The sequence below is a fragment of the Podarcis erhardii genome (genome assembly GCF_964252035.2).
Source record: "Podarcis erhardii genome assembly, chromosome: 7".
Lineage (NCBI taxonomy): Eukaryota > Metazoa > Chordata > Lepidosauria > Squamata > Lacertidae > Podarcis > Podarcis erhardii.
In genome coordinates this window covers 72382730-72401604 of record NC_138511.1, presented here as the reverse complement: position 1 = coordinate 72401604, position 18875 = coordinate 72382730, and positions in this window count along the sequence as shown.

Genomic DNA, 18875 nt, shown 5'->3' with positions numbered 1-18875 from the left:
GGCCCTGGGAGCTGGTCCTCAGTATACGGGCAGAACGATGAGGGTGGAGACGCTCCTTCCGGTATAGTGGACCGAGGCCATTTAGGGCTTTAAAGGTCAACACCAACACTTTGAATTGTGCTTGGAAACGTAGGTCAACATAGGTCTTTATTATTAGTTTTTAAAAGTATGTGATCTGTTCAATGAGAAGTAGACGTGAGTACCTCTTCCTCTCTGAAAAAGGTGTCACCTATGCAAGCTTTAATATATCCATGGAATGCCACAAATGAGCCGTGTCAGCATATTGCAGAAACAGGAAGCAGCAGAGGCCCCATCGCTGCGAAACTCCCAGGTACCAACACTGTAGCTGCCACCCTGGTTTGACGTCTGCCCTACCAAGCACTTAGCATCTTTGTTGATCCAGCCCTGATCCTAATCTAGTTGCCTCAGCAAAATCCTAGGACATTTGTCCTACTTCTGCCAGCTGGTGACATGGTGGCAATCTGTCATTAGCAGCTCTAGGTTCAGGATCAAAGACTACGTAGATCAAACTGCGGGGTTTGCCCTCTCACCCCAGGGGCAGGAAGGGTGGTGAAGGAGGCTCAGCGGAAGAATGTGACCAGGTGCCTTTTTATATCCACCTTGAACACGTCGGTGGTGCTTAGGAGCAAACTTATTCAGCAAGTCAGGAATTATACATATTGGTGTGTGCTCAGAGCGAACCGCTGAAATGAATAAATCCAAGTTAGTCATGTCCATACTTCAATAAGTCAACTCTGTGTAGGATTAACATTGGTCACATCCCTGGGCACCAAAGTTCCCATTTATTTTCTAAGGGGAAGCCTTTAAAGCTTCGAATTAAAGCATGGAGAGGTGCCTGAATTACAACAACAACAACAATTTATTATTTATACCCCGCCCATCTGGCTGAGTTTCCCCAGCCACTCTGGGCAGCTTCCAATTGAGTGTTAAAAACAATACAGCATCAAATATTAAAAACTTCCTGTAATGGTTCTAGGGGTTGCTCGTGCGTAAGTTGTCGCCACACCTGGCTGGGTTACCTGGGTGAACCCTTTCTGTCCGGACAGCCACCCATCCGTGGCTGTCTCAATCGCTGGCAGAATCCGTCAGTGGGCGTTTCTTGAACTTCTTCCAGCAAATATTCAATTTGAAGATTGGGAAAAATTGTGGAAAGAGCATATAAAATTTACGGCATGTACATCATTGAAAGAGAATGTGATGAAAATGTTTTACAGATGGTATATGACACCTGTAAAATTAGCAAAGATGTATAAGGTTGATAACAAATGTTGGAAATGCAATGATAAAGAAGGGACATTCTTTCATCAGTGGTGGGAATGTAAGAAAGTGAAAGGTTTTTGGGAAATGATATATAATGAGTTGAAAAAAATGTTAAGATATACTTTTGTGAAAAAACCCGAAGCTTTTCTTTTAGGTATCATAGGAAAGGACATAGGAAGAAAGGACTGTAAGCTTTTCCAATATGCTGTAACGGCAGCCAGAATCCTGTTGGCCCAGAAGTGGAAACAAGAGGAGATACCGACGTTAGAAGAATGGAGATTAAAATTGACAGACTATGCAGAACTGGATAAATTAACAGGGAAAGTCAGATATGCTAAAGACCAAAAGTTCATCGAGGACTGGGGAAAATTTGTGGATTATCTGAAAAATATATGTGGTGTAAATACAACGCTAGTGGGATTTAAAGAGGCACTGTAAAAAAAAAAAAAAGGTATTGTTTATTAGAAATAATGGGAGTAAGGAGGAACAATGGCAATACGAAAGAAGGGAATGTGTATTAAAGGTATAATTATGGATGATTGTCAGAGACGCTGAAGGAAGTAAAAAAACAGTTATAATTTGTTGTATGCGGGATTAAATGAATAATTGGATGGAAATTTATAAAATGTATAATAATAAAAAAAATTTAAAAAAAGAAGTTCTTTGACGCCTAGTCTCTTCCTACTCTCCCTGCACAGAAGCCTTCTGCGCAGGGAGGGTGTGGGCAGCGGAGGACCCGTGCTCTCCCCACTGGTCTCCGGCGAGGAGTCATGGAGCCACCTCGCCAATTCCCCCATCTGCCCCCCTTCTCCACTGGTGCTACGCTGATTTCCTTCCCCAGCAGATGGGCTGCCTCTCTCCCTACTGGGACGCTCTCCGGCATCCCTCCGGAGCCCTCCCTCCTCCTCTGGCTCCGATGGCAGTTCCCTGACACTTCCCTAAACAGGGCTGCCTTCAGATGTCTTTTAAAGAGAAGATAGCTGCTTATTTCCTTCGCATCTGAAGGGAGGGTGTTCCACAGGGCGGGCGCCACTACTGAGAAGGCCCTCTGTCTGGTTTCCTGTAACCTCACTTCTTGCAATGATGGAACCGCCAGAAAGCATATAAGTGTGGCACTGGGAAATAAGTAAATAATTCAATTCAAACCTGGAAATGAGGGGAGAAAGCTGGAGCCCAAAGAGGAAGTCAGTGAAGTCCGAGGAAGCCCCGAAGAGATTGGAAGTGCAGTGGGGCTTTGTTTACGTTGCCCAGCCTCCCCGCCTAACAGCTGGTGTGTGGGTTGCGCAGCAGCAGCAGCAGCAACCTCTTTCCCACATGTCCTGCAGACTCTTGCTGCCCCCAGAGCTTCAATTCTAGTTGCGGATATTTTTGGATACAGTATTTTTGGTATGGATTGAAGAGAGAGTGGCAGAGAGGGCATTTAAAGGGTGTTTAGAGGGTGCTCCCCACTTTACGCGATCTCACTTATGCACATGGGGCCTGTAATGTAACCCCTGCATAAGTGGGGGAATGCCTCTCTCTCTCTGTGTGTGTGCCTGCACACAACACAATGCTCCTGGTGGAGAGCCAGTGTGGTATAGTGGTTAAGAGCGGTAGACTCGTAATCTGGTGAACGGGGTTCACTTCCCCGCTCCTCCACATGCAGCTGCTGGGTGACCTTGGGCTAGTCACACTTCTCTGAAGTCTCTCAGCCCCACTCCCCTCACAGAGTGTTTGTTGTGGGGGAGGAAGGGAAAGGAGAATGTTAGCCGCTTTGAGACTCCTTTGGGTAGTGATAAAGCGGGATATCAAATCCAAACTCTTCTTCTGGCAACCTGTTTACTGAGCGTTCATCCTAATTCGTTTGCACGAAGCTTAAGGGAAGGTTAGACTATGTCCCGTCTTTACTGGGTATTTATTCTGATTTGCTTCCATGGTGATTACACATTTTCCCATTACTCGTTCATTCAGCTCCCACTTTTCCACTTTTCATTATATTTGTGCATCACTTTCCTAACAGCAAAAAAGTCTCTCTCTCTCTCTCTCTCTCTCTCTCTCTCTCTCTCTCTCTCTCTCTCTCTCGTTGCACTAGGGTGATGCACTTCAACTGGACGAACTTAAATTTCCAATATGCACTTCAGTCCCTTCTGCAAACTACAGACAATTGAGAGGCAGCTGTATAGTCAGTGAACTTGGTATTGAATAACCTTTAGTGATCTCACTGTATTGTCATGGGTCTCTGTGTTTTGTTGCCTGCGTTTTTAATTCTGTTTCAAAATAAAATAAAATATTAATAAAATAAAATAAAATAAAATGCTATTATAAAAACAGTACATGGTGAGTATCATGTAAAAAGAAGCACCTTTGCTTCCCTCTCAGAGAGTAAGAATGCCTCTTCCAAGATGATGCTGGCTGCAACACATGTACATCATCTAAAATTTGTTTTAAATTGCTTTTAATGTTGCCTTTTAATGTTGCAACCAGCTTGGGACCTTAGGGTGAAGGGCAGGCAATTAATAACAACAACCACATTAGTAGCAAGGAAAGCATGTGTCTTGTTTCAGATGTATTGCTTTTATTCATGTGCCAATTTAATCCCTAGATTAATGGATGGACAAACTAAAACACAGATGATGAATCCAGGACCCTCCGGATGCTGTTGTACTCCAACTCCCATCAGCCCAAGTCAGTGCAGCCAGTGGCAAAGGATGATGGGAGTTGTAGTCCAGCTTTTGGTAGCCTGGTGCTCTGCAGGCAGCGATGGCTGGGGCAGATGGGAGTTGTCGTCAAAAACATCTGGAGGACATCAAGCCAGTGAAGGTGATCTAGATCGCTCCTGATTTAATCAAATAATTAACATTTATTTAACCATTGTTGCAGCCCTAATTGCAACTTGCTGGAGTAGACTTTGAACCCCAGCCCACCCTTTCTGTTGTTCATCGAACTGCTCCCCTCCTTTCCTCTGGGGGGCTGCTCCTTATGGGGTGGGGCCAAGCCTGCACATATTATTTTTAAAGAGCCCCAGGGACTTTGGGGGTGGAATGGGTGATGCGATGGAAAGGCCTGGCCTTGGTGATTCTATCCAGAGTAACACCCTCATTAAACTAACCCAAGAGGTGGCTGGGGCTCACGCCCAGGAATGCTGGCAGCTGGGAGCGCTTGGCAAATCCCCTGGGCCATGATTAGCACGGCAGCGTTGCCAGAGCGCTTGCCAATGGTTCACAGAGGGCAGTGCTGCCTGGGAGGCTGTGGACTAATGGCAGGGTGTTCCTGTAGCAGCCGTTCCTGGCCCCACGCAGGGTGCACAATTAAAGGAAAGGCAGGATCGTCAAGCCATAGGGTGGCTGCCCAAGGCTGCCCAAGCACCTGTCCGGAGAGGCTGGAGGAGCTCCCCCTTCCTTTTTCTGCCAGGCTGCCGGGGAACCAGAGCAAACGTTCAGAACTTAGGAATGTAGAAAAGTGACTGACAGCAGCTCAGACCATTTAGGTCCCTCTAGGTCTGTAGCACAGGGACATGGGTGGCTCTGTGGGTTAAACCACAGAGTCTAGGGCTTGTTGATCAGAAGGTTGGCGGTTCGAATCCCCACAACAGGGTGAGCTCCCGTTGCTCAGTCCCTGTTCCTGCCAACCTAGCAGTTCGGAAGCACGTCAAAGTGCAAGTAGATAAATAGGTACCGCTCCGACAGGAAGGTAAACAGTGTTTCCGTGCACTGCTCTGGTTCTCCAGAAGCAGCTTAGTCATGCTGGCCACATGACCCAGAAGCTGTACGCCGGCTCCCTCAGCCAGTAAAGCGAGATGAGTTCTGCAACCCCAGAGTCATCCGTGACTGGATCTAACAGTCAGGGGTCCCTTTACCTTACCTTTAGGTCTGTAGTGCCTTCGGGTGACTGGTAGCAGCTGTCCAGAATTCGGATAGGGACCTCTCCAAGTTCTACCTGGAGATGCCACAGACAGCGGCAGAGCAAGCCGATGGGTGCCTGGGGCGGTGCGCGTGCTCTGTGGCCAGGGGTGAGGTCAATCACTCGTGGGGTAGGGCCAGTCAGGTCAGGATGCTCTGCAGGGCCTCTGAGGAGTCTGCCTACCTCCTCCTACTCAGCCGCCCTACAGCTGAGGGGGAGGCAGCAAGTGGACTGTTGGGGGCATCATGGAACCTGTGGACCCCCAAGCCACCGTGTCACTCCCAGGAGAGACGCGTGGCTTGGGTGCGCTGCAGGCCCCGTGGTGAGTGCTGCCCAACATTTTGTCACCCCTCTTAGTGGTGACACCTGGGGTGACCCGCCCCCACCACACCCCCTTCCTCCTCCCTTGGCCACAGACTGGATCTGGGGCCTTATGAATGCAAAGCTTTGGCTGCTGACCAAACCTTCAGTGTGATAGGGCCTGCCCTGCGGAACTGCATGCCACTAGATGTCCAGTGGGAGTCAACTCTCTATCTTTTAGACGTCTTTTGAAAACTGTACTCTTTATTGATATGCTTTTAAACATTTTTTAAATCATTTTTTTATGTAGTAGGAAGTTCTAAAGTTATTCAATTTTAAAAAAAATCTTATAATTTATGGAACAAAATTTCTACTAAGCTTGATTAAGGGGAACCCCCCCCCAAGCACTGGCACGCTGTCTTGTTCTTTTTTTCTGTGAAAGTGAAGCTGATAAATATTTAAATAAATAAAGCAGAACAGAAAGAAATGAAATGAAATAGAGAAGAATTACCACCCTCCCAGTCACTCTCTTTCCCAGCTATTTTGTTGTTCAGGGTCCCTAGAGGTGAAATAGGGAACATGTCAAAGAATGGGAAACTGCCTGGAAGATATAACAAATCTCTTTCTCTTTATTTTGAGAGTCCCTCTCTGTTTGGGAGATTTATTGTGTTCCTTTTTAAAAATGTAGCAGCCTGCAAGGCCACTGCCTTGCTTTCTACTGTTAAAACTTTTAGTGTTTTCAGTCCCTAATCAGCCAAAAGAGAAGAACGAAAGAAAGAATGAAAGCTAACTCTCTGATCAATGAAAGGTTTGCACAGCCCTGGGAATCTTCAAAATGTTCTGAGATTTGTAGGTGCAGAGGATTACATAGAAAGGCACCCTCTCCACATCTGATTTTTATTTGGAGGGGGCGTTTAGAATTCTAAGCAAACTGTCCTTTTTAGCAGAACAGGTGCACTTAGAATCTTCCATAGATCTTTTCCTTTTATTTCTGAATATTCTCCAGAGTGATGTGCATACTTCTTTGCCATGGCGCTCAGCTCCCTTGTACCCCTACCCCCTTCTACATTGATGATATGCATTCAGCAGATTAGTAATACACTTGTTGTTGTTGTTTAGTCATTTAGTCGTGTCCGACTCTTCGTGACCCAACGGACCAGAGCATGCCAGGCACTCCTGTTTTCCACTGCCTCCCACAGTTTGGTCAAAAGTAAAACACTATGAGAAAACAATTCCGGTGTGGTCATAGGAACCCACATCAGGGTTCTTTTTCTGGGGTGTTTTTCTTTCTGAAGCAAGCAGACATACAGTCTCTTGGGATTGCTGGCATCCCTGATCGTTGTTGTTGTTAGAATTTATATACCGCCCTATACCCACAGGTATCAGAGTGGTTCACAGAATAAAATCAAAATATAAAACCACAGAATACATAATCAAACTAAAAACAACAACCTAATAAGCCCCCCCCCCATTTTTAAAGGGCTCCCCTTACAATGTGGTGCAATAGGGAAAGCCACCTTCCTCTAACTCTGGTTCCCATCAATCATATACCCCCTCTGCTTCTGCTTCTTTTTCCTCTTCCTATCCCAGTCCTAAGGGTCATCTCATCCAGCCCCCTGCAATGTAGGAATCTCAAGCAAAGCATCCATGACAGATGGTTGTCCAACCTCTGCTTAAAAACCTCCAGAGAAGAAGAAGAGGAGGAGTTTGGATTGGATATTCCGCTTTACCACTACCCTAAGGAGTCTCAAAGCGGCTAACATTCTCCTTTCCCTTCCTCCCCCACAACAAACACTCTGTGAGGTGAGTGGGGCTGAGAGACTTCAAAGAAGTGTGACTAGCCCAAGGTCACCCAGCAGCTGCATGTGGAGGAACAGAGATGCGAACCTGGTTCACCAGATTACGAGTCCACCGCTCTTAACCACTACAGCACACTGGCAGTCCACCACCTCCTGAGGGTGTCCCTGTTGACAAGCAACCAAGGAAATGGGGCAATTGGCAATTGGCAGGCCCCCAGCTGGCTCCAGCCCACTGGCCAGTGTGCCGGGCAAACTCCAGTCCTTGGTACAGAATGAATCTGCGACCCGAGCTTCAGAAGCTAGGGCAGAGTAAAGACTGTGCAAACAGAAGTAGCAGGAGAGGCTGTGTGAGCATATTTACAAGCAGTTTATTCAGCGTGCATCAGGACAAAAGGAAACATGTCTGCTCTCCTTCGTGTCCAAAGCAAAAAAGCATAAGCAAAAGCTATACACAAACGGAAGTTCTCAGCATACTGTGCTGGAGTGTAAACAGACATGTGACACACAACAATCATGCCTGTTCCTTAAGGTGGAACGGAATATCCCAACAGTCTCTTCCACTATCGAACAGCTATAATACTAATACTAATACTAATACTAATACTAACAACAACAACAACAACAACAACAACAACAACAACAACAATTTATTACTTGTACCCCGCCCATCTGGCTGGGTTTCCCCAGCCACTCTGGGCGGCTTCCAACAAAGATGAAAAATACACTAAAATGTCACATATTAAAAACTTCCCTGAACAGGGCTGCCTTCAGATGTCTTCTGAATGTCAGGTAGTTGTTTATCGCTTTGACATCTGATGGGAGGGCGTTCCACAGGGCGGGCGCCACTACCAAGAAGGCCCTCTGCCTGGTTCCCTGTAACTTGGCCTCTCGCAGTGAGGGAACCGCCAGAAGGCCCTCAGAGCTGGACCTCAGTGTCCGGGCAGAACGATGGGGGAGGAGACGCTCCTTCAGATATACTGGACCGAGGCCGTTTAAGGCTTTAAAGGTCAGCACCAACACTTTGAATTGTGCTTGGAAACGTACAGCTGTGAGCTCATGACAGAGAGTGGAGGAGAGGTCATTGCTCTTCTTCACTTCTTGGTGGCTTTTGATACAGTGTACCACGGTGTCCTTCAGGAGCAGCTCAGGGAGGTTGGGGTTGAGGGCTCCGTGCTTCCGTGGTTCTGCTCCTACTTCCAGGCCCAGTTCCAGGAAGTAATTACTGGGGAGCCATTGTTCAGTGCCATGGGACTTATCCTGCTGGGTTTCACTGTGTCCACCTCCCCCATTTCACATGTATCTTAAACCAGTGGGAGCTGTCATCAGGAGATTTGGAGTGAGCTGGCAGCCTAGGGACTACACCTGGATCCATTTCTCTGTTCCAACTGAATCAAGATAGAGAGTTCAGGGGCTAGGCTGGGGCCTGGAGGTGGTGATGGGCTGGATGTTGGTCAATAAATTGAAGAAGAATCCTGAAAAAAATAGAGGTGTTATGCATTCTAAGTTCTTGAGTCCATGGCCTGTTCTGGATGGGGTTGCACTCCCCTAGAATGAGTAGGTCCATAGCTTAGGGATACTCCTGGATCCAACACTATCACCGGAGTCTCAGGTGGCCTATTTCTAGCTCTAAACCACTGGGCATCTTGGGCTTGCTGATCAGAAGGTCGGCAGTTCAAATTCCCACGACGGGATGAGCTCCCGTTGCTCAGTCCCAGCTCTTGCCTACCTAGCAGTTCAAAAGCACATCAGTGCAAGTAGATAAATAGGCACTGCTGCGGTGGGAAGGTAAACAGCATTTTCATGTGCACTGGTTTCTGTCACGGTGTTCCATTGTGCCAGAAGTGGTTTAGTCATGTTGGCCACATGACCCGGAAAGCTGTCTGTGGACAAATGCTGGGTCCCTCGGCCTGAAAGCGAGATGTGCGCTGCAACCCCATAGTCGCCTTTGACTGGACTTAACCATCCAGTCTTTTACCATATATATATATATATCTGCTCTATGACTTGACCACCGTACACTTGGCCTGCAACTTAACTTACATGAGGTTTCAGATACAAGGGTAATGCAGATACACAAAAATCACGTATAGCCAAAATGACACTGTCTTGGGAGCCTTCTATAAGTTGGCTGGAGAAGGAAAGAGAGAGAGAGAGAGAGAGAGAGAGAGAGAGAGAGAGAGAGAGAGAGAGAGAGAGCAGTCCTAGAGCACACCCTCCCCAAATTACGAAAGCCACCCCAGCTTCTGATTTCAACATGCAATGTCCCAGTGCACTACCCAGTGTGGTGTAGTGGTTAAGAGCAATAGTCTCGTAATCTGGGGAACCGGGTTCGCGTCTCTGCTCCTCCACATGCAGCTGCTGGGTGACCTTGAGCCAGTCACACTTCTCTGAAGTCTCTCAGCCCCACTCACCTCACAGAGTGTTTGTTGTGGGGGAGGAAGGGAAAGGAGAATGTTAGCCGCTTTGAGATTCCTTAAAGGGAGTGAAAGGCGGGATATCAAATCCAAACTCTTCTTCTTCTTCTATTTCCTTCACTAGTGCTGCCATCACTGAGCTCAGGGAGAAGGATGAACCAGTGCTTGTTCTGAGCAGCAGCCACAGTGGTGGCAAGGAAGCACCCTGTTGCCACTCCATGGCCTCTCCTTGGCTGCTGCTGCCAGTCTCCTCCCTTGGGCAGCTTTTAGCGGCTGCTGGAGAGCAGACAAGGAGGAGGAGAGGCTGCCACCACTGAGGCCCAGCCCCGTGTGACGCACTGGTTCTGAGGGGCAGGCAGAGGGCAGGACTGCCCTGGGCAGTAAGAAAGGGGAGCAGAGCGGAGCAGAACACAATAAGTCTTTTAAAATTTTATTTATACTTTTCAGATATACAAATTTCACTGATTTTACATTCATTTTGACATTTTAAAACTTGACTTCCTTCCCCCTCTTTCTGTGGTTCCTTAAATTTATTTTTACTGTCTTCTGCATATCCGAATTAACTTAACTTGCTCATTTATCTCTCTCTCTCTCTCTCTCTCTCTCTCTCTCTCTCTCTCTCACACACACACACACACACACACACACACACCTGCAGGTTATGACAATAATCCCGCCAGTGTTTTTATCTGTTTACAATTTATCTGTAAATATTCAACAAACCATTCCCATTCTTTTATAAAAAGTTTGTTATCTTGATTTCTTATTCTTCCGTTAAATTTCGCCATTTCTGCATATTCTGTTAGTTTTTGTATCCATCCTTCCTTTGCAGAGCACAGTAAGTCTTAATTTTTAATTTTTTTAAAAAATGCTTTGCTTATTTGTGTCTAATCCTGCCCCTTTCTCAAATTTATCTATTGGTGTGTGCTTCTTTTTTTGGCAAATCTACCAAAAAATAAAATAAAATAAAACCGGGATTAAGGGGTTTTCTCAGGATGGCGTGTTGGTTAAGTGGGGATGGCACTCACCCTTCTTCTGATAGGAAATGCTCGGGGGGACGGGACACAAAAATGAGGGGGGTCAAGGAGGGTCAGTTGTGGAGTGAGTGAGAAATGCCCCTGTTTTCATCTGAGGAATGTTGGAGGGTATGCTAGAACCAACACACCAAACGGGCCTTACCCAGGAAGCAAGGCCAGAGTTCAAAAACTCCTTTTGTGCAGCGTCAACTTGGAGTTACCTGTCATAGAAAGAGCTTTTAATCTCTCAACCTTGCTTCTTGAGTTAGGTCTACTCAGCGCTCCGGCTGTAGGACTGAGAGCGATGCTCTTGCAAGATCTTGTGGGGCAACGCAACCTGCCTGAAGATCTTGCGAGAGCACCCCCAGTGGACTTCGAAGGATGGTTGTGCTTCGGTTCACAGAATGTTTCGGAAAATGCACATGTGGTAAAGTAAAGGTGAAGGAACCCCTGACCATTAAGTCCAGTCGTGATCGACTCTGGGGTTGCGGAGCTCATCTCGCTTTATTGACCAAGGGAGCCAGTGTACAGCTTCCGAGTCATGTGGCCAGCATGACCAAGCCGCTTCTGGCGAACCAGAGCAGCGCACGGAAACGCCGTTTACCTTCCCGCTGGAGCGGTACCTATTTATCTACTTGCACTTTGACGTGTTTTCGAACTGCTAGGTTGGCAGGAGCAGGGACCGATCAAGGGGAGCTCACCCCGTTGCGGGGATTCAAACCGCCGATCTTCTGATCGGCAAGTCCTAGGCTCTGTGGTTTAACCCACAGCGCCACTCGCGTCCCTGCACATGTGGTAGGTCTGCCTTTAAATGCAAATTTCTCTCCTTCGCTCCCCACGTCATTCCTGTTTGCTAACGCAGTTTCCTCTCAGTGGCATTTCCACATGGAGCAGATCTCTCCCCTCTTGCTACAGATGAACCCGTCTAACTTTTCCCATCTCATAGCGAACACACTCTCCATCCCCCAGTGGCCTTGTCCATCATAGTGAAGGTTGACTGCCTCTGCAGGATGGAACAATGATCTGATCTGACTACTGCCGGATCGAATGCTAGCAGGTTCTTTCTCGCTTCCACAAATGCTGAGTGGGATTAGCTGGGCTGAATGAGGGGAAGGCCATTTGCCTCTGGGAGCCATGGGTGTCAATGAATACTAATCCTTCTAACACCATATAACCCTCCCACCCAGAGGCATGCCTGCACTAAGCTGCCAGCACAAAATACCACTGGGCATTACTGGCATTGAGCGCTGCCTGCATTTGGGTTTCATAAGGGCTGGGAAGGACAGATGGAGGTGGCAAAGGCATGTAAGGAAATGCAGGGAAATTGTGTAACCCTCTGGAGAATAATCAGAGGTAGGATCGGAATCCAGGAACCTGCTTCTCATGAGGAACTTGACTTGCTAATGAGCGTGAAACTGGGTCAGGTATTTCCCACATCAGAGCATAGGAAGATGCCTTATACCGAGTCAGAACATCTAGCTCAGTACTGCTTTTATCAGGGGTGGCCAATATCTGGTCTGGAGGTGCCAATGTGGCCTTCTGGGACTCTCTTTCTGGCCTTCTGAACTCTGCCCAGACCACACTCCCTTCACTGCCCCTGCTTCATGCCCTCACTGACCCTGTTTCATGCCCCTCACTGACTCTGTTTCATGCCCCTCACTGCCCCAGCTTCATGCCCCTCACTGTCCCTGCTTCATGCCCCTCACTGTCCCTGCTTCATGCCCCTCACTGCCCCTGCTTCATGCCCCTCACTGCCCCTGCTTCATGCCCTCACTGCCCCAGCTACATGCCCCTCACTGCCCCTCGTCATGCACTTCACTGACCCTCGTCATGCACCTCACTGACCCTCGTCATGCCCTCACTGTCCCTGCTTCATGCCCTCACTGACCCTGCTTCATGCCCCTCACTGACCCTGCTTCATGCCCCTCACTGACCCTGCTTCATATACCTCACTGCCCCATGCACCTCACTGCCCCTGCTTCATGCCCCTCACTGCCCCTGCTTAATGCACCTCACTCCCCCTGCATCATGCCCTCACTGCCCCTGCTTCATATACCTCATTGCCCCTGCATCATGCCCCCCACTGCCTCTGCTTCATGCCCCTCACTGTCCCTGCTTCATGCACATCACTGCCCCTGCATCATGCCCTCAATGCCCCTGCTTCATGCCCTCACTGACCCTGTTTCATGCCCTCACTGTCCCTGCTTCATGCACCTCACTGACCCTGTTTCATGCCCTCACTGTCCCTGCTTCATATACCTCACTGACCCTCCTTCATGCCCCTCACTGCCCCTGCTTCATGCCCTCACTGACCCTGTTTCATGCCCTCACTGTCCCTGCTTCATGCACCTCACTGACCCTGTTTCATGCCCTCACTGTCCCTGCTTCATATACCTCACTGACCCTCCTTCATGCCCCTCACTGCCCCAGCTTCATGCCCCTCACTGTCCCTGCATCATGCCCTCACTGCCCCTGTTTCATGCCCCTCACTGCCCCTGCATCATGCCCTCACTGACCCTGTTTCATGCCCCTCACTGCCCCTGCACCATCCCCTTACTGCCCCCGCTTCATATACCTCTGCCCCTGCTTCATGCCCTCACTGACCCTGTTTCATGCACCTCACTGCCCCTGCTCCATGCACCTCACTGCCCCTGCTTCATGCCCCCCACTGCCCCTGCGTCATGCCCTCACTGCCCCTGTTTCATGCCCCTCACTGCCCCTGCATCATCCCCTCACTGCCCCTGCATCATGCCCTCACTGACCCTGTTTCATGCCCCTCACTTCCCCTGTTTCATGCCTCTCACTGACCATGCTTCATGCACCTCAATGCCTCTGCTTCATGCCTCACTGATTATGCTCCACAGCCCTCACTGACCATGATTCATACCCTAAATGTTTTTGCCAGGCTGTAATGAATTCTTGAACTCTGATAATGCCTCTTGCATTTCTGGATAGAGGAGAAGGAAGACTGTGTGTGTGTGTGTGTGTGTGTGTGTGTAAGAATGAGCCTGCTGTACAAAGGTAACATTTACATTTGTTGCTCCACCCACTTCTGCCTCTGACCCTGCCAACCACTGGCCCTCAATGACCCTGAATGGAATGTGGCCCTCAGGCTGAGAAAGGCTCCTCAGCTCTGGGCCTACACCAACCAGCAGAAACCCTCTTAGAGGTTCAGGAGTACCTTGCCCCACCTGGCCATGTCAGGGATGGAATGTAGGATTTTCTTCATGCCAAACACGAGCTTTGCCACTGAGCGATGGGTAGTGCCGGCAGTTAGATGACAAGAAGTGAATTTAGAGTGTGTGAAGAGACCTTCAGCGGAGGGTGACATGGCACCTACAGACACTAGCCGACCCTGCCTTTTCGGGCAATCCCTCAAAGGGTAATTTACAATAAAGGTGTCAAAAAACAAAACAATTGAACAAATACCATCTAATAAAAATGGCATCCGGTGATTCCAAAATGGTTTTTCTGAGAGTGCTGTTTGATGTTTTGTGGCCATCAAGGGACATGGGTGTTGTGCAGAGGTGCCGCTGTGTGCCCAAGATTGGGAGGACCAGTGCGCGTTCTGCGTATGTGACATCATGTGGGCAATGCATGATGTATGATGCAGGCATGATGTTGCATCGTCAGAAGGAGGCCAAGTGTGGCTCCACCTGAGCATGAGAGAGGAAGCCGTGCCACGTGGCACAGCTTCCTCTCTTGCACTTAGGAGGAGCCAGCCACTGAACTGTGCTGTGCTCGGCCTCCTCAGCCCCCTCCACATGGAGGGGGCCCAGCCGGCTGCCGAAAGGTATTGAGGGGGCTGGAGACACCTCTGCCTCTAGGAGGTGTTGTGCCTGGCGTTGTGTGTTTGCATGCACAAAACTCTCAGCAAACTTTAAAGGTCCAAATAATAGTCCAAATAAATAATAGTCCAAATAATAGAGATGGTGAACCTGAAAAACCGTGGCTGACAGGAATCCACCAAGCTGCTACCAAGTGTTGTTGTCCAGCAGGGCTGCCTTTTTTAGAAACAGACGCCAGGCACTTCAGGTAACTCAATCAGGTGTCTTATTCCTGGGCCACTAGGCCCACACTAACTTTCACCTTCCATTCCCCTCTACAGGAAGTTCCCTCTTCAGGTACTTCCTCTTGATTCCAGGAACTAACTGTGTACACAGTGCCCTCCAGGTGTTGCCGGTTTCCAGTATGGATATAAGATGGCATTGTTTCTCATCCCACCATCTATTCATTGCACATGTCACTGTTTCCATTCCACTGCGGTTCATCTTCTTCTCATGACTACATTACTCACGTTGCTGTTGGCTGTGGAGAAATCACATAATCTACATTGTCAATACATCATTTCACCCCCTTGTCTTCAGTGCAAAGGAAACAGAATGGAAACAGTGGGGGGAGCAATAGTGAATGTCATTCCAGATGCGGAATGAAGAACTGAATTTTGGCCGTGTCTGCTCCCATTGCTCTTTTCACTGGAGTCCTTCAGCATCCCTAATCTCCACCTTCCATCAGTCCCATCTAGCATGGCCAGTGATGGGAACTGGACTTCAGAACTGGAGAGCCACGTCTTTAACTGTGCTTGCTTTAAGGAGTCCCTTGGAGAGGTATATTCCAGATTCGTGTGTTGTTGTTGTTTTAAAAACATCCAAACTGCCTTAGTGCATTTTAATAGCATTTGTTGTGGTTATTTCATACACCTGAGAATAGCTACTGCAATGTTATCAGCACATGGCAGTCACTTTTTAAAAGAAAGAGGACCAGAGATTTATGCTCTGGGCATGAATAGATTTCTCAGTTTTGGTTTTCATAAGCCTCCCCCTTGCACCCCCGTCCTCCTCAAACAAAACAACAAAAATGGAAACTTCCACCAACTTTTAACAACATTAAATTTTATGAAAGTGAAGGGTGCTTTATAAATGATCCATTAATCTTCACACATATGTCACAAACCCAAAATGTTCCAGTCCTCTCCCCCGCCCCCCCTCAGGAACAAACAAGACGTGGCAGCAATCACCTGGCTAGCAATTGCATGGTCATTTTTTTAAAAAGTAAATCACAGTCATGGCCCCTAGACAGAAGCATAATAGCAGCCCAGAAGCCAGGCATGAAGGCAGCAGCAACCCTCAGTCAATAGTTCCTCCTGTCTAGGTGGCCAAGTGGCATGCTGCCTCTGAACAAGGAACATTTGAACGTTTGGCCTTCAGGGCGAATAGCTCACTGATCCAAATCCTCTGAAGAAAGGTTGAAGGAGTGAGGTATGCTGGAGAAGAGTCAATGGAAGAAAAGGACAGAATAAACTCCCTGCTGGAGCAGGCTAATGACCCATCTAGACCAGCATCCTATTCTCACAGTAGCCAAAGAGATGCATAACCTCCAACATTTCTCTGATGAAAATAGGGACGCCCTATTCCACACCTTCCAACATTTCTCCAATGAAAATAGGGACGTTGTGCCATGGGAAGCCCAAAAGCAGGGCCTGTGTACAACAACGCTCTCCTCACCTGTGATTCTGCAGCAACTGGTAAAGGTAAAGGTAAAGGTAAAGGTAAAGGTAAAGGTAAAGGTAAAGGTAAAGGTAAAGGTAAAGGTAAAGGTAAAGGGACCCCTGACCATTAGGTTCAGTCGTGGCCGACTCTGGGGTTGCAGCGCTCATCTCACTTTATTGGCCGAGGGAGCCAGCGTACAGCTTCTGGGTCATGTGGCCAGCATGACTAAGCCGCTTCTGGCGAACCAGAACAGCGCACGGAAATGCCGTTTACCTTCCCGCCAGAGCGGTACCTATTTATCTACTTGCACTTTGACGTCCTTTCGAACTGCTAGGTTGGCAGGAGCAGGGACCAAGCAACGGGAGCTCACCCCGTCATGGGGATTCGAACTGCCAACCTTCTGATCGGCAACTCCTAGGCTCTGTGGTTTAACCTACAGCCCCACCCATGTCCCTGCAACTGGTATTCAGAGGCAAATTGCCTCCAACGGTAGAGGTAGAACAGCCTTTGTGGCTAGTAGGCATTGATAATCTTCTCCTCCACGAATCTTCCTAATCCTCTTTAAAGCTGTCCAAATAGGCAGTCACAATCACTGCTTCTTGTGGGAGTGAAGTCCAGAAGCTGACCTTGTGCTGTGTAAGGATGGGAGAATCTGTCAATTACAATCTCTCTCGGTTTCCCAAAATTAATTTCAGTTCTCCACATTCCTAAATCAAATTTGCATTTTTTAAAAAAGCCCCGCAGAAATTCATTAGCATTGTAGTGCAAATTTCTTTTAATACCCACATCTTATGCAATTTTTGTCCAATACACACATTTCTGCAAAGCGATTTCCCCCCGACATAATGAATTTTTGCATGCTATTTTCACCAGGATGTGCATTTTTATGCACACTTTTTTATGCACAATTTTGTATTTGGCTGGCGGGGAAAAAGCACATCGCAAAATTCAGATAAATGAGAGTTTCAGAGGACTGACGTGTCTTGGTTTGCATATTGTTTTGGAAAATGCAGATTTTGTCTTTAAAGGCAAACTGGATCAATTTTCTCTCCCATTGCTAGGTCTCTCTTTTCTCTGCCCTGCATCTTCCAGCATTCAGCTTCATGGGCTTTCAAGCAGGCATTTAAAAGTTGGAATAGAAGGAGCCTGCTGATTCTCTGTTGCTAGAATATTCCACAGGACTGGGTTGAAGTCGCTGCTCTCTGAAAAAGGGGAGGAGTATTGGGCAGGGGGAGGCAGCTTTTTGCTGAGCTGTGAAGTCTGGGATTGAAGGATCCGGTGACACCCCAACAGTGTGGCCATTGCATGAGTTATTTCAGCCAGGCTCAGTCCCACATTTAGGTGAGGTCCCATCCACAATGTACATTGAAGGCAGATTTGTAGCACGTTAACAGCAACGGCTTCCCCAAAGAATTATGGGAAGTGTCATTGACTTTCCCCAGAGCTAAAGTTTCCAGCACCCTTAATAAACTGCAGCTCCCAAGATTCTTTGGGAGGGAAGCAATGTGTTCTAAAGGGTCTTTCACCCCTTCTTCTTGAGATGGTAATATACACCACTTCTGTTATTTCAAAGGCGGCTTACAAACCAGGGAACTATAGCTTGTTAAGGGTGCTGGGAATTGTAGCTCTCTAAGGGGGCATGCTACAGTTCCCAGGATTATTTGGAAGTTCTGTGCTCTAAATGTGCATCAAATTTGCTTTAAAACGATTGTGTAGATGTGACTTTAGACAGCAGTCTTGTCTGGGGGTCAGGCCCGTTGAACTCAATGGGACTTACTTCTCAGTCAACACATACAGGATTGCACTATAAATAAGGAACAGGGGAACTCTTCGCCCTTCAGATGTTGCTGGACTACAACTCCCATCATCTTTGACCACTGGGTGGTGCTGATGGGACCTGGAGGCCTGTAGCTTCCCCATCCCTGCCGTAAAGCATGAAAAAATACAGGGAATCCTGCGTGGTTATGTTCTGGACCCCCATGCATTTCAACGAAAACCCATGTAGAGTGTTCCATCCTGCCCCGTCTCCATTCTGCCCCTGTTCCGCCCTTTTAGTGATGTTTTTGTGTCGCTTCTGGGTTGGGTACTGTGGGCGATTATGCGTCAATTGGACGTTTCTTGCATGTTAGGATTCAAAATATCACCAGGCAGGATTCTTTGGGGGAAGTTGCACTCTTTAAACATGTTTTAAAAATGTGCTGCATTTGCAGGCACTATGTTTGGCCTGTCCCGCCACCTCTGCCCATTCTCCTGAGAGGAGCCCTGGACTCCTGCCTCAGAGCCCGACCCGGAGGGCACCTCTGTGGGCTGGATAGGAACTCCTGCGGCGTTGCCTTTTCCTCACCCCCTTGCGATTTATAAACACTACGGCCTGGCTGAGAGACGAGGACCACTCCCTGCCTGCAGACTTTTTTCTTTCTTTTGCTGTGTCATAAAGCTGCCCAAGCTGCCCAGAGCTCTCATCATTCGGCAGGAGGCAGATTTATGAGGCTCCTGTTGAGCGTCCATGGCACAGGACATTTCCAAGCCTCGCTCCCTCGGGGCTTCCAAACGCTGGGCTGGATGCCTTCCCTCCTCCCACAGGCAGCGCGGTGGAGCGCAGGCTGCGGAACTGCGCTGGGGAGAGTCCCACCCAATGACTCAGTGCAGCTGGCTTGTGACCGGGGCCTGAGCTCACAAGAGCAGTCTGCTGGCACC